Genomic DNA, 15694 nt, shown 5'->3' with positions numbered 1-15694 from the left:
GGGGTGAGGAGGGCGAGAACAGAGGGAGCTGAAGGGGAAGGGGTGAAGGGCGGCTAGCAGGAGGGGCCAACCTGGGACAGAATGTCCTGGCCATACCTCGTGCTGGGGACAAGGCAGCAGGGAGCACCGAGTGGCGCAAACACAGTACAGGGGGTGCATCCAGTGGGGGCTGGACTCCAGGAGGAGGGAGGGGTGGCCTGGAGAGAGGGGCCAGCAGCTGAAAGGGAGCGCTGTCACCGGCCACTGGCAACCGGGCTGCCGTGCACCGTGCAGGCGAGTTCCTCTCGTTAACGTGGTCCGGCAGCCCTGCCGTGGACATGTGGCCAGTTCTCAGGAAGGTCGAGGAAGCCGTGGCAAGGGGGGCACCTGGGAGGGCAGAAGTAGTGTCAGCACTGGCTCTGCTCAGTGTCTTGGTCATCGATGGATCCCTGGGCCATCCTTGGGCCGGGGCCGTTTCTCCTCTGAGGTTCGGGCGGGGCTGGACCATCCCTGAGGGTCTTACCACCGCTGCTGCCCTTTGACCTGCAGCCTGTTATGTTCCCGGATGCTTGCTCTGTTGCCAAAGGAGTTTCAAAAGTGTTCTCTTATTTGTCCCTTGAAGCCCCCTCGGCTGACCTAGGTCACATTTCTACCTGTGCTGGTGGCCCCCTACCCGAGCGCCTGGCCCTCCTGCCGTCGTCTGCTGCAGGCCTGGACAGCATGTCTCCGCTCCCAGGCTCCCCTGCCGATGGTCAGTGCTGGTCCTTTGAGGGCGTCTCCCTGGGCTGAGCCCCTGCAGGGCAGGTCCTGCTGTCGCAGAATGCCCAGCACCTAGCACCGTCCAGGGTGGAGTGAGCCAGCTGTCCTGCTCCTGTGGAAAATCAGGTCTAAAACCCCGCGCCCTGCACTACCCCTGGACCTCTGAGTGCAGCCACCCCCTGGGTTGTCTGGGCCTGCCTGCTGCCCTCTGTTGTCATGTGGGCTGCCTCCCCACCTCTGACACCCTGGGAGGGGTGGGGCGAGGAGGAGTGGAGGGGGTCAGGAGGTTTCACTGACTGGCCTTTAGGTGACGCAGCTTCTCTCCACTCCCCCCACCCTGTTTGTAGGTTCCATGAAGGAGGGACCCTGTCCTAGACCAGCAGTGGTTTCTTTGTGTCCAGTAGCCTGCCTGCTCCACAGGTGACCCAGAGGGGGTAGTCCTGGTGACCTTGTGAACCTCTGGCCTCAGTGGTCGGTGTTCTCAAGCTGTGGAAGGTCCTGGGCCCTCGTGGTGTTCTAGACCTAACCTGTGTACCTGCCTTGACCGCGAAATCGCCAGCTATGCTTACTTTCTGATAGCTGAGTGGAACCACTTCTTAACCTAGATTTTTGTTTTTCCAACAAAGAATTTTTCCCTTTTAAGACAACTGTAGGTAGAAGTTCCCATGAAACCAGTGGTATTGTCATGATTTGATTACTCTTATTCTTCAAGCCGTTCAAACAAAAATTAGACCATGCTTGGTAACTAAAATTCTGAGATGGTTCTCTTTTTGTGATTGATCTCTTTTAGGGCTGTGTATCTGAGTGCCACACTGTGATGTAGGTTGAACAAAGGATTTGGTTTACACAGAGAGCTTTCTTGCTTTCTTCCTTTCTACACAGAGGTAGAGGGAGAAGCAGGCTCCCTTGGGGAGCCCGATGCGGGACTCAACCCCAGGACCCCAGGATCATACCCTGAGCTGAAGGCAGACGCCCAACCACTAAGCCATTCAGGCGTTTTAGGAGTTTTCTTTTTCTTTCTTTCTTTCTTTCTTTTCTTTCTTTCTTTCTTTTTTAAGATTTTATTTGCATAACAGAGAAAGGGAGAGACAGAGCAGGAGCAGAGGGGAATGAGCAGAGACAGGGAGAAGCCGACACAGAACTCGATCCCAGGACCCCAGGATCATGACCTGAGCTGAAGGCATAGGCTTAACAGACTCAGCCACCCAGGCGGCCCCACCCAGGAAGTTTTCAAGACTATCTTATCCAGACATAGGCATAGGCAACCATTGTCCTACTGCAGAGGGTTGAGGGTGGTGGCAGCTGCTCCCTTTGCCGAGAACCTGCAGGGTTTGGGCTCCGTGGTGATCCTCGTACTACCTGGTCCTCTGCATGATCTGGAGGTGTCATTCCCATTGTAGACGGGGACATGAGGGCTGAACGTCTGAGTGCAGTCACGAGCGACCCAGTTAGTGATTGAGGACCTCAGTGATTGGGGACATCGCACGGCCCGTCACTCCACCCCGCTGTCTGCAGGCCTGGGAGAAAGCAGAACTTGTTTTGAGCAGCATTACACGCTGCTCTGTTTCAGAGGAGTGCGAGAACCGAGGGTGGCCTTGAAAGATTAAGGGGGTGGGAGTCAAGGTCCAGAGCCCAGGGCCTGTGGTGGCCAAGGCTGCGATCCACAGGTGCTCAGTCCCTCCCGCCCACCTGGCTCCGCAGAGCCCCACACCCAGCGGTCTCCCTGAGCGGTCTCTTGCTGGGGGGAAAGACTTGTGTGTCACCCGCGTGTCACCTATGTGGTGGCTGGCTTTGTTCTGACTTTGCTTCCAGCTCCTATTGAGTTGCAAGCTACTGTGTTAAAATAAAAAGCCCCCCCCCCCACAGGTGAAGGGTAAGTGACATCTTACTCAGATGTCCGCTGGGGTATTGGCAGCACAAACATGCCGCTTGCCCACCCAGCCTGGCACCTGGGGGCCAGCTGCTGATGGCAGGGCCCGCTATCCCCTGGCTTTCTACAGTAGGCTACCCAGCCGACGTAACTGTCTTTCAGGAAATTAAGTTTAAATCCGATTGAAGTTATGATGCTCCTTGTTCTTTTCCATCCCAACAATTATCTTAAAATCTCTCCTTTTAATTAACTCTATTTTCCAGGTCTTTCTGTATGCCAAGTGGTTTGTTTGTGGAGTGCCTGGCGCTGTGCCCTCGATCTGGAGACAGAGCTGCAGCCCTGCCCTCCTAGGCGGCCCCGGGACGGGTGGGGTACCAGGGGCTTGGCCGCCCTGCCTTGGCACAGCGCTCAACGGTGCAGGGCAAGGGCCCAGTCTCCTTCCCATCAGCCACGGGCAGCTTGCTACCCTGCCCTCTGGCTGAAGCCGCTCTTTTTTTTTTTTTTTTTTTTTAGAACTGCTTCTTTGGCAGCTTTCACTTCTCCTGTAGGCAAGTCTCAAGCTAATATTTATCCTGCAAAGTATCTTAAAAATGCTGGAGGGCGAGTATTTGTGGAGAACTCTATCAATCCCTGAAAGAGTGTTATTGTTGCTTTGATAAACTGAGGCACTGTTTACAATAGCCAGATTGTGTTTGAACTTGCAACCTTTAATTCAACAGTTAGTTTTTGTTAACAGATGGAATTGTTTTGGCTGTCTTCGCAAAGAGATCTTTTATCCCTGTGGTTTTTGTTTTTTACTGGCGGTCCTTTGGCCCCTGCTGGGGGAGGGGAGACCTGGGCGGCTCAGGCTGTAATACATTCAGGTGTTAACTCATTTTATGGCTGGCAGGCTTTTCAGGAATGTGGACCTTTGCTTGGAGCCCGCCCTGCCTCTTTATGAGTTGTCTCTTTAAAACTGGGGGTGCCTCCTTCCACAGGGAACACTGGCCTCACCCGGAGAACAAGCGAGGTAGATGTAGCCAGAACGGGTCGCGGTATTGTTCGCCTGCTCAGGAGATCTCAGGTCTGAGGGAGAACACGGAGAGTGAAACTTCTTCCTTAAAAAATGAAGTAAAATCTTTCCTGTGGGGGTTACTTTTCAATAAAAGGAGCTGCATCCCGGATCCCTCCAGAGCCTGTTTCCTCCTCCCGCAGCCCTCTCTGACTCTGGAGTGGTAAGCACCTGCTGCTGCCCTGGGGGCCAAGGGGACCAGTGCCGGGCCGGGTGGGCTTGGGCAGGAGGCGGGAGGAGCGGTGCCGGAGAAGTCCGGGTCCTGCGGAGTGTCACAGTGCTTCCGCCATGGCCGGCAGCCTGTCCCCGGGGCTGAGGGCGCCCAGGGCGGGGTGTCAGGCCGGTTGGGGCTGGTGCACCTGGCCTTGTGCGGGGGCAGAGGGGCCAGGGTGGGCTGCCCCCGGGGTGGGGGGGTGACATGTACGATGGGCGCCTAGCAGAGGTCACACGGGCGCCCGGGAAGGCCCGGGGCCTGACTCTTGGCGCCTGCGGAGTCCTGTGTGTGCCCCGGGGGGAACATTGGGGAACATAGGGACCAGTACTTCCTCCTCCATCGGCTGACTCATTCTGTCCTGCTGACTTGCTCTTCTCTGCCGGGCTCCGGCTGCCTGTGTCTCTGTCTCTGTGTGTACGTGTGTCTCTGCCTGCCTCCCTCCTGATTCATGCCCTGAGTGGGAACTGCCGGCGGTGGCAGCAGTGCTGGGGGGCAGGGTGTCCTGGGACTCCTGCCGCGCCCGTGAAGCCCAGACATTGGTGGCTGGCCGAATTGTTTGGGGGTGTGCTCTGAGGCCCTACAGGGACAGGAAGCCCACTTCCTTGCTAGTATGACTTCCCAGATCATTTTCTAGATGTGTTCTTCATGTTGCATTATTGTCCTTTTATTTTTGGCAAAATACACCTAATAGAATTTACCACCGTAACCATTGTTGAGGGTACAGTGGTGTGGCCTGAGCGCACATTCACAACGTAGTGCACCGTCAGCACCATCCATCTCCAGAACCTCTTTGTCTTCCCAGGGGGAAATGGTCCTAAGCAGGAAGGTCCTGGGTTGGTGCTGTCACCATCCAGGACTCTGGCTGTGGGAATAGAAGTCCCCCAAGGTCCGAGGGAGATGCAGGGCTGGGTTGCAGTGTAGCTGATCTCGGAGGGAAAGTGACTGTTTTGTGCATTGTCATTTATCTCCAGTAGATGTACAGTCTAATCTGTTTTACCCCATTCGTTTCACACACATGGTGTCTGCCTGTGGGAGCACACCCGGGTCCTCCTCTCGGGCTGAGTTTACATAAAGCAAAATACCATCAGTTTATGTATCTGAGTGAGAAGTCCATTGTGCCCAGAGTAGCTTTTTTTTTTTTTTTTTAAGATTTATCCATTTATTCATGAGAGAGAGAGAGACTGAGACAGAGACACAGGCAGAGGGAGGAGGAGAAGCAGGCTCTTCGAAGGAGCCTGATGTGGGACTCAGTCCTGGGTCCCGGGATCACGACCTGAGCTGAAGGCAGCCGCCCAACCGCTGAGCCACCCAGGGGACCCTGGAGTAGCTTCGTTTTAATGACATTCCTGGGGCTTCAGTTTCACGAGCTCCTGACCAGCCCAGTGGCCAGGTATTCGCCTCTGGGGAAAGGCGTTGGGGATTCTCTCTGCCTCCTCAGTCGAACATTCCAGTGGTTATCTGACTTGAGTCAGCTTTAGGGGGAGCCTGCCCCTCTGCCAGAGTGGTGCAGGGGAGGCGAGGGCCACGTTGGACTTCCTGCGCGTGGATCTGCACTGTCTGCGAGGGAAGATGGTACGCTTGGCCCCGCTGGCGCGCACCTGCATGGCAGGCATCTGGGGAATCTGGGCTTTCCCATCGCTCAGGGAGGCCCGGGCTTGATCCCGCTGCTGTTCTTGGCCACGTTCTCTGCACTGGCTGGAGGCAGCCTTCTGCTGGCTCGCAGACGATAATCCAGTCCCAGAGGGCAGTGCTGAGAGGCCGGGGGACGTCAGCACCCACAGATTGATGAGTGGGAGAGGTGCTTCTTGGTGCTGTCAGCTGAGAAACACACACGAGGCCTGTGGCCTCCGGAGCCCAGTGCTGACTGGGTCGCAGGCAGGGAAGGATGCTCTACATCACCTGGACAAGATCAGAGATTCTTAACCCCACAAGGGCCTATTTCAGACCTTGACACAGGACTTCTCTGTCTTGCCTCTCACCTCAGAAGAGGAAAGAGCAGTCGACGCCTTTCTCCTTGATGGGCGCAGGGCCTGGTAGGCCGGCTGACCCAGGAGCACCCTGAAACACAGAATCTGTGCTGACCAGAGCAGGTGGCTGTGTTGGTAAGGGTGGATGCTTGGCTTGAGTCCGGTGGGGAGAAGGCTAAGTCGGCAGTGAATAGGAGTTGCAGGGAGGGGTAAAGTAGGTGCTGTGTGGACTGGAAAGCCATGGGAATGTGTTAGGAAATGGCGGGGTAGGTGCTCGTGGCAGAGCCAGCCAGGGGAACGGTAGGAACGGATGGTCTCCATGCAACCAAACATGTGAGGGGTCTGCTGCTCGCCTGGGTGGGGTTAGAGCGCAGTCTGCGTCTTTGATGTCGAGAGCAGACTGGGAGAAGCTCTGAGCTGGTTCCTGGTAATTAGCTTTGAATCTGTACTAATTAAGTGGACCTGCCAGTAGCTCTGCATCCATAGGCGGCTCTTCAGACCTGCCTCTGTTGGCACCGCCTGGGCCTTTTGAGATTTGACTTTGGTTGCAAAACAAACACTCCTGAATGTCCCGCCACACGGCAAGGTCTTATTCTGCATTTGGAGAGGACAACCAGAAAATCCATTTTTAAAAGTAATTTACCTTATGTTTGTTGTTTTTTTTTTTTATTGTTGTTCTTTTAAAGATTTCTTTATTTAAGAGAGAGCATGTGCAAGTGGTGGTGGGGGTGGAGAGCGAGGAGCAGAGGGGGAGAGAGAGAAACCCCAGCCAACTCCTGGACTCCTGGTGAGCCCGATGTGGGGCTCCATCATCCCGACCCTGAGACTATGACCTGAACCAAAATCAGGAGTTGGGCATTCAATCGACTGAGCCACCCAGGTGCCCTGTTTCTTTTTAAATTAAAAATACAATTAGGTCCCACAGAAGCAGAAAGACTGTAACTGTAAATCACCCTGAAGTGACTCCTTTTTCTGTGCTTCTGTACCTTTTTAAAAAAACTTAATTATGATCATAATGTGTACTTGATTTATAATCTGCTTTTTGCACTTGATATTAGGTCTATTTCCATCTCAGCAAAGAGTCACGCAGCGTGATTTGTGTGTGGGTGCACCACACTTTATTAATGGATGCTTCAGGTTTCCTAGTGGTGTGATCAGCATGCCTGTGCCTTTGTAGCCTTATGATGAGTTCCGAAGAGGGAGCTACAGGCTCAAAGGGTATTCACATTGTCAGACTTTGGATACGAAGTGACCACAGCTTCAGTTTTTCAGAAGTCTTTTTTTTTTTTTTAATTTTTTATTTATTTATGATAGTCACAGAGAGAGAGAGAGAGAGGCAGAGACACAGGCAGAGGGAGAAGCAGGCTCCATGCACTGGGAGCCCGATGTGGGATTCGATCCTGGGTCTCCAGGATCGCGCCCTGGGCCAAAGGCAGGTGCCAAACTGCTGCGCCACCCAGGGATCCCCAGAAGTCCTTTTAATGGTGCCAGGACCATCATCAGTAATTGCATGGGGATAATCCTTAGGTTGAGCACTTGAGCTGGGGGGAGTCCCAAGGAAGCCCTGGTTCCAAATAGTGGACTTCTCCAGACAGCACAACGGGTAGTCACTTAGATACCAGCCTGGGTTTCTTCGTCACAGAAAATTGGGGGACTTCCAGGTTAAGGGGTCATTCATGTCTGTAGAGGTAGAGTCTGATTTACGCTGTAGAGGAACTGGGGGGAGGCTCCCGTCCCCCCTCCCTGCTTCTCTGAGAGCTTGTCTCTGCTCCCAGCCACTTCCCTGAGCAGGGACTGGAGGGGCAGGGGAAGTGGCTGCCGGGCCCTCCCTGCCCCTGGCCCTCCCACCCCCAGCCCCCGGCCCTCCCTTCCTCTGCTTGTGCCTTCCCTGGGCCTCTGAACTGGAGCCTGGGACCATGTTTTCCTTGATGTAAAACCAACTAGGTGCTGCAAAGGGGTTCAAAGATGGAGGGGTTTATGAAGCGCCTAGACGCTCAAAAGACCATGTTTTTAGTGCCTCAGCAACACATGCGGTCTCATGAATGGTGCATACGCGACCCATCCCATCTGTATACCTGCTGACTTGCATCTCTGGCCTCAGGTGGGGGGACAGAATGCTGGTTTTGTAGCTGTCCTTTTACTTCTTAGGAAATGCGGGTACATTTAACCTCAGGCCACAATAAAGCACATGTAAGGGATCCCCGGGTGGCTCAGCGGTTTGGCGCCTGCCTTCAGCCCAGGGTGTGATCCTGGAGACCCCGGATCGAGTCTCACATCAGGCTCCTGCATGGAGCCTGCTTCTCCTCTGTCTGTGTCTCTGCCTCTCTCTTTCTCTCTCTCTGACTCTCATGAATAAATAAAATCTTTTTTAAAAAAGAAAAGCACATGTAAGTTCTACTCATTAAGGAAAACTTCACCTATTTAAAGAAAGCTAGTGTTCATTTTACTGCTTCTCAAATATGCTGGCCTTTTAGGTTCACCTCCCCTGGCCCATAATTTAAGTAATTCCATGCTGTTAGACAGTCGCTTCCCGGTCACTCCCGTGGCCCTGCCTCCTTTTTTGCCCAAGGATGACTGCAGAACCCGGAGACGCTTTGGTTTGGTGTTAATATAAATGCCACCGGAAGGTTTCATCGCTGCTTGGCAGCTGTAGTGGTGGTGCTCCTTCATTGTGCCTGTCTCTGAGGTCAGTCCTTAATTACATGTATGTAATGGGAGGAGCTTATATTTTTCATTTTTTTTCAAGACCGTTTGGTGCTTACGAGTGTCCGAGGCAGCCCGCGGCCTGCCTGCCTCTCATTTTGCCATGGCCTGGAGAAGAGTTCCTTCATGCCTGGCTCAGCCCTTAGCCGAAGACGGCGCAGATTCAGAGAAATACTACGGGCCTTGGCAGTGGTTGCCCTCCTGGCATTTCAGGCGGCTGGAGGCCGGCTTGCCCTGCGCTCACCAGGGTCCCGGAGCCGCGCGGTGGACGCACGCTTTCGTTGCCATGGCAGCCAGAGCTGCTGGACTCCAGCGGCTCGCCAGGCACACTTAGGAGGAGGGCAGGGGGAAGGAAACCACTTGCGGCTTTTTAATTGAAAAACAAAACCCATCCTGCTGAGTTGATGATGCAAATCTGGGGAAACGGATATAAAAGGTCAGAGGTAAAAAGTCACCTGAGAAAGTCACTGCAGTTTAGCATAAGGCAAATGTCGTGGGGAGTATTATCTGCCTACTGCTGGGGGCAGCCTGTCCTCATTTCAGCGTAATCTCCTAAACGGACCTGTGCTTGCTTTCTGAGGGTTGGATGCTGGCTGTGTTCTTCACGTTAGGTAACAGCTTGTTTTATTTTATTTTTTTTAACAGCTTGATAGTGCAAGATACAGAGGGATTCGGTTTAGAGAGGGGCTTGATGTGGATCCTAATGCCTTGCCCCTTAAAATTTAGGAAGAATAAGTACTTTGATTTGATCCAACATTGAAAATACAGTCACGCAGACTGTTGGTCGAGTCTGCCCATTTAGCTCTAGTGTATCGTCCTGCTGATTCACTCCGGGGGCCTGTGCTGGGAGATGGTGCAGGGTGGCCGCTGCCCCGAGGGAGGAGGTCCTGTTGGGACACACTGCCCTCGGTGGTGCTGGGTTCAGGCACACCAGGGCTTTCCCCAGCAGCACCCTCTCCCCCTACCATGCGCGGCTCCTGGAAATGGGGTCAGGAGGGAGTTAAAGGGGTGCTTGCTGTTTGCTCCCATTTGATTCACTCCAGCATCCTGCTGTGTCTTACTTAAGAGATGTGGGGCCTGGATACCGAGGCAGGCCAGCAACCTGAGGAACCTGTAGCTGTGCCCTGGTGCCGCGGCCCTACAGAGTGGCTTCTGGAATTGGGTGTGCTCAGCAAAAGAGCTCTGGGACCCCGTGAGTAGATAGTGTTTGTCATGTGGCTCAGCAGCTTTTCCGTCAGTACCTTGTGCTGCATCTGGAAGGTCTGTGCCCTGCCAGGAGGACTCTGCTCCTGCTGTCTTGCCCTGCCAACATGTGCATGGTTACACCAGCATGCAGGGTGACGACGGCCGTGAGTCATGGTGCTGTTTGAACCTTTTGTAGGGAGGGCTGCATTTGGGGCCTCTGATTTAGCGCAGAGCCTGAGATGACTTCGCCTGTCCCCTTGCTGTGTCCCCTCGTCCCGATCCCCGCCTACCCTTGGGGGTCACAAATCTTGTGATGGGCCGGAGAGCCCAGTGCAGGAGGCTGCTTCTAGCCACAGTGGAGCTCGGGTTGGGGCAGTGGGAGCCAGCAGTGGCTTGCCTGCTTCTCACAGGGGGACCGGGGAGCCCCTGTGCTGGGAAGGCTTTTTGGTGCCTATGATCTGCTAAGAATGCAGGCCCAGCTGGGAGGCCTCCGCTGGGCTGGGATGAGTCTGCCAGACTGCACGGGCATCAGGCTCAGCCCTGAGAAGCCCCGGCAGGTGGCGGGGTGGTGGTCTGGAGGATGCTGCATGTGAATTGTGGCCGTGCGGTGTTTTATGCTCTGGGAGCCCCTGGACTTGTGCCGTTTCATTAAAGCATAGGAATTCCTGAGAAGTTCCACCTACGTGTGAAATTGTGAGCTGCTGCGATTTCTTTGGAGGGTGTGGTGCTTTTTGTAGAAAAAAAATAACACCTTAAGTAGTGTGTACATTTGAAAGTTTACTTGAATTGCAATATGCCAGTTTTAAGGCATTAAAATCATCTCGACTATTCATTAGCATTGACACACTGGTTTCTGCTTCCTATTCAGAAGGGAGAGGGATTTGCTTTGAGCTCTGCACTTAGCTTGCTCTTTTCTCTAAAAGGGAAGCATTACTAAAAATTGGTTTTCTTTATTTAATGGAGTAATTATAGGTTGGTCTGGTCCTCTCCCTCTAGTGCTCATGAATTCATTTCTTTCCAGCCACTTGAGTGCCTGCACTGGCTAGGTGCTGGGCCACCCAGTGGTGATCTGAGCCATCCTGCCCTCGGGTGGGTGCCTCCTGCCTGCTGTGTGCTCAGGCTGCCTGCCTCCAGGAGGAAATGCTCCTCCCCGGACCAGGGTGCCACAGTGGGGAGAAGGGTCCCAGACTGATGGGAGCTGAAGGAAAAGCAGAGGGGCCTGGCCAGCCCAGAGGACATCGTGCCACCAGGGTCCTGGAAGCAGGGAGCTCTGAGTCCTGCAGGTGGACATGAAAGTAGATGGGCAGCTGGGAACTGTCCCCACCTCTGGGAGCATGCAGTGGGGGTGGGGTCGTGATGTTGAACAGTCAGATGTCCTGGGTGCCTGCGGAGGGAGCATCCTGACCTGGGCTTCTACTGGAGGTGTACGGGAGGGGGGTAGGTGTGTGTTCGAGTTGTATAGGGCCAGGCAATATGGTCCACACAGGAGTGGTCCCGGAGGAATGCTGGAGGTCCAGGGATCGGCCCCTCCTGCTTGCTCTGGGATGGGAATCCATTGAGAAACACTTTAATTAGACTGACTTGTTAACAGTGTAGCAATATTTTCATCCCCTTAGCTCCCAGGGGGGCCTCTTTCCACATTTCCTTTGCTTGAGTCTGTTAATACTTAGAAAAGTGTGTACACACACATCTCTCTCCTCTCCTCCCCCTTGACCGACATCAAGTCACAGCAAGCTGATCAAAAGGAGTCAAATAAAAATTGATGTCCGGTCTGACGTGTGTTGTGTTTGGTCTCAGAAGTGTCCTCAACTGGGTCTTGTGACACAAGACACTCAAAGGCTGGGTTATGAAAAGGTTTTAAGTCCTAGTGAAACTTTTGATCATTTGTCTCCAGAGTGGCAAGGCGCTGCCCAGACCTGGACACTCGAGTGAAAAGGGATGCAGTTAATGACTGTGCCGCATACCCCAGCCGTGGTCCTCGGGCCCACTGAGAGTGTCACACTTGGCTGTCCTGTGAGTGTGTGTCGTAGTGCAGAGTCCTGGGTCCCTCTCCAGAGAACTGGTTCTGTGGACCAGGTGGAGGCCTGCATCGACATTTGTAAATGAGCCCCCCAGGGTGGCCTGATTCCCACTGATGCGTGTGGTCTTGGCCACTGGGGCAGCCTACCAACCCCACAGGCTGCGGTGTCCTCAACAGTGGGCACTTACTCCCTGAGGTTCTGGTGGCTGGGAAGTCCAGCCCAAGGTGCTGGCAGATTGACCACTTGTCTGTCTTCGGGGCCTGCTTCCTGGTTCATACACGTTTTCTTGCTGTGTCATCAACTTGGAAGGAGCCAGAGAGCCATGGGGTGTCTCTTGTGAGGACACTGATCCCATTTATGAGGGCTCCACCCTCATGACCTGATCCCTTTCAGAGGCCCCAGCTCCTGATCCAGTAGCATGGGAGTTTGTTGGGGGTCACAGCAGCCACAGAGGCTGTGTGTTCTTTGGGGATAACCACAACGTCACAAGCCTTATTTATTTATTTTTTAAAATATTTTATTTATTTGGGGGTGGGGAGCACGAGCCAAGGGGAGGGGCAGAGGGAGAAGCAGATGCCACGGGAGAGCAGGGACCACCCTCCCTACGCGAGGCTGGATCCCAGGTCTCGGATCATGACCCCATCTGAAGGCAGACACTTAATGGACTGAGCCATGCAGGTACCCTCCCTCCCCATTTTCAATATATCTTAATTTTATTATCCTTGAGCTCACATTTCCTAGACCATAGAGGCACATTGATTCAGAGGAGACCAGGCTGGGTTTCTGCAGGTGACACCATAATACCTAGAGGAAGGTAATTTCACACATAAGAAAGTAATTCCCCAAGCCGGCACATTCGGGATGACCACCTCTGGAACCCTTTCTTGTCAGATATTTTTGTTTTGTTTTGTTTTGTTTTTTAATGGAAAGGACACTTACTTTTTATTCGTAAACTATTTTTCAGCTTACTGCCAAGTGAGCATAGAGGATGGTGTTCTGCATACCCTCATCCTCCTGCACAGCCAGCCTCCCCCATTATCCACCTCCCCCAGCAGAGTGGGGCGTGTGTTAGAGCTGGTGAACCTGTGCTGATGTGTCCTCACCACCCCGGGTCCATGGTTTAGGGCTCACCCCTGCTCTTGGATAATCTTTGGTTTTGACAGGTGTGTAGCAACGTGTGTCCCCCATTATGGTACCCTCCAGAGTAGTTTCACTGCCCCCAAATCCCTCTGCTCCCCCCCCCCCCGATCTCCACTCCACCCCACTTTACTCCCCATCTTTTTACTGTCTCTATAGTGTTGCCTTTTCCAGAATGTCCTGTGGTTGGAATCCTACAGGGAGCAGCCCTTTGGGATTGGCTTCTTCCACTTAATGATATGATATGTGTTTAAGGTTCTTGCTTGTCTTTTCCTGGCTTGAGAGCTCATGTCTTCTTAGCACTAAATAACATTCCGTTGGGCAGACCACAGAGGATTTAAACATCTACCTGCTGAAGGACGCCGTGGTTGCTTCCAGGTTTTGGCAAGTAATAATAAAACTAGACATCCACATGCAGGTTCTTGTGTGGAGATAAGGTGTTACCTCCTTAGGGTAAGTACCAGGGAACAGGACTGCTGGATCACCTGGGAAGAGCGTGTCTAGATGGTGAGAAACCGCCACACTGTCTTCCCAAGTGGCTGCGCCATCCTGCACTCCCGTGAGCGAGCAGCCCTGTTGCTCCACGTCCTCGCCGGCATCTGGTGGCTGTGCCCTGATTTTGGCCATCCTCATAGGGGTGTAGTGGGATGTAGCTGTAGTTTACGGGTGTCTGATGCCACGTGGCGTGGAGCATCTCTCCACGTGATTCCTTGCTGTCGTGCATCTTTCCTGAGCGGTCTCTTTGGGTGCCTTGTCTTCATTTTCTTACTGTCGCGTGTGCTGTGTGTTCTGGAGAACAGTCCTTTAGCAGATGTGCCTTTTGCAAATATTTTCTCTCAATCTGTGTCATGTCTGTCTCTTGATAGAACATTGATTTTATGTTGGAAGTCCGTGGGATTTCTTAAATGCTTTTCAGGAAATAACCTTACAAACAGATTCGCTGGAATGCTTCTTTCTTACCAGGGATACTTTGAACTTGCTTGATCGATTTTACGTCATTTTAGACTCTTGCTCTAAAAGCTGATGCTGGCCTTCGTTTGGCTTCCCCTGGTTTCTGTGTCGTGTGTCAGGTAGCGTTCTGGGCCGTGGTCGTCTGGTGAGAGGGAGGCGTGCTGCTGGTGGTGATGGAGAGCACTGTGCCCGTCGCTATTCGGCACGCACGTCGGAGGTTAACAATTGATGACGTTGCAAGAGGAATGTTGGTAGTTGCAGTGGATTTTCTCGAGGGTGTGGATGCCTGGTTTTAGATGGGTGCACAAAACAAACAGCTGTGGCCATGAAGCAGCCACCGTCTCGGATTCGCTGTGCGCCCGGTGCCCAGGTGCTGCCAGGGCGCACACGTGTGCCTTTGTGCATTGGGGGGTGTGGAGGCAGCTGGGACGTGTTCGAGGCGTGTCGCAAGCGCGCATTAACGCCTCTCTGACCGATTTCCAGGAGATGGATAGAACCTCAAAGTTGAACTGAAGCTGGTGGGGCCTGAGATTGCTCCGCAGTTAACTTTTTGATGGCATTCCGTTAACAGCCGGCTTTCCACAGAGCAAATTGTAGGAAGTCACATGTTCTGGCATCGGTTACCCTTAAATTAGAAACAGGACAATAGAGGAAGTTGTTGATTGGAACAATGGTAGTTTCACTGGTCTAAGTGCATCTGCAAATCCTACCCAGGTCCTTGTCCCTGAACGTGGCGACAGTCCCCGCGGAGGGAAGCGCGTTTTCTCTGCTAGGGGAAAACCTGTCTGAAATGTGTTTCTGGTCTTCCAGTTGGATAATGCTGGAATAAGTCATGGCTTAAGCTTCACGTTTTTCAACAGCTCCAGAGGAGGCTCTTTGCAGCACATCCTTGCCCGTGCTTTGGGGAAGGAGCAAACCAGTCTTTTCTCCTGAAGCTGTTTCAGTGTATTTGTCAGGGTTTAGCGTGGCCTCATAAGTTAGGTCCTTCAAAAGAATGTTCATAAGATGTTTTATTGTAATGGTTTAGTTATTTTGGTTAATGTTCTACCGTTTACGTAAAATAGCTTCCTCAAAGAAAACAGTCTGCCTGCAATAGGAGCTTTGTGGACAGTGGAAACCTGGTTTGACATCGTCTGATTGCCTTCCTCGGGGATGATGCACCCTCACCCTGGCGCTTGGCTGATGGGAGAGCCGCCCTGTGCACCTGCCCCCTGTGCTCCTGCCTTTTCTTCTCAGCTGCTGCTGCTGCTTCTTCTTCTTCTTCTTCTTCTTCTTCTTCTTCTTCTTTTTTTTTTCCTCAGCTTCTTTCATTTCCTTGTCTTGTGGAGTCTCCATGGAAAGGGCACTAGAAATAGAACAAGTGTGGGGAGACCATCTCAGGTTTGGTACCCAGGACAGGTGCAGCCGTATGCCACATGGGTCCTTGTGCCTCGCTCCAGAACAAGTGCTGTGATTGAGTTCAGTTCACACCGGGAGGGACCCTGGGTTCTGTCTCCGAGGAGCCGATGATCAGGTTCCAAGCAATGCACACGTGAACTTTGGAACATAATCCTGTGTTAGCCCAAGCTGGGGATTATACGTCGCTTGGTAATGGTTGGTAGGTTTGTCGTTAACTCGGTGATAGCCTTTTTGTCCATTCGCAGGCACTTAAAGAATTAGATCACCAAATTAAAATGTAAAGATCATTAGCCTTAATTGCAGGGGAAGGGACACTCGGGGACTTGCCAGAGTACTGGAAATGGTCTGTGTCGATATAAATTTGTCAGAATCGATAGAACGTGGCACGTTTTCACTGCATGTAAGTTACAGCTGAGCAAATGAACAAACAATGCCTACTGGTCTGCTTGTAGGCTTACT

At 52.9% G+C, this 15694-nt stretch overlaps 1 protein-coding gene across 1 annotated transcript in view; it reads left to right on the top strand.

Moving 5' to 3' along the window:
• The first annotated feature begins 3545 nt into the window (after positions 1 to 3545).
• SLC45A4 (solute carrier family 45 member 4) overlaps positions 3546 to 15694 on the top strand; it is a 54383-nt gene continuing 42234 nt past the window's right edge. Inside the window, exon 1 of the mRNA XM_055314128.1 lies at positions 3546 to 3822. The gene's annotated coding sequence lies outside the window, so the exon portion shown is untranslated. The remainder of the gene's footprint in view (positions 3823 to 15694) is intronic.

The sequence above is a fragment of the Nyctereutes procyonoides genome, unplaced genomic scaffold, assembly GCF_905146905.1.
Source record: "Nyctereutes procyonoides isolate TBG_1078 unplaced genomic scaffold, NYPRO_anot_genome, whole genome shotgun sequence".
Classification (NCBI taxonomy): domain Eukaryota; kingdom Metazoa; phylum Chordata; class Mammalia; order Carnivora; family Canidae; genus Nyctereutes; species Nyctereutes procyonoides.
This window is presented reverse-complemented; position numbering and strand designations above follow the sequence as displayed.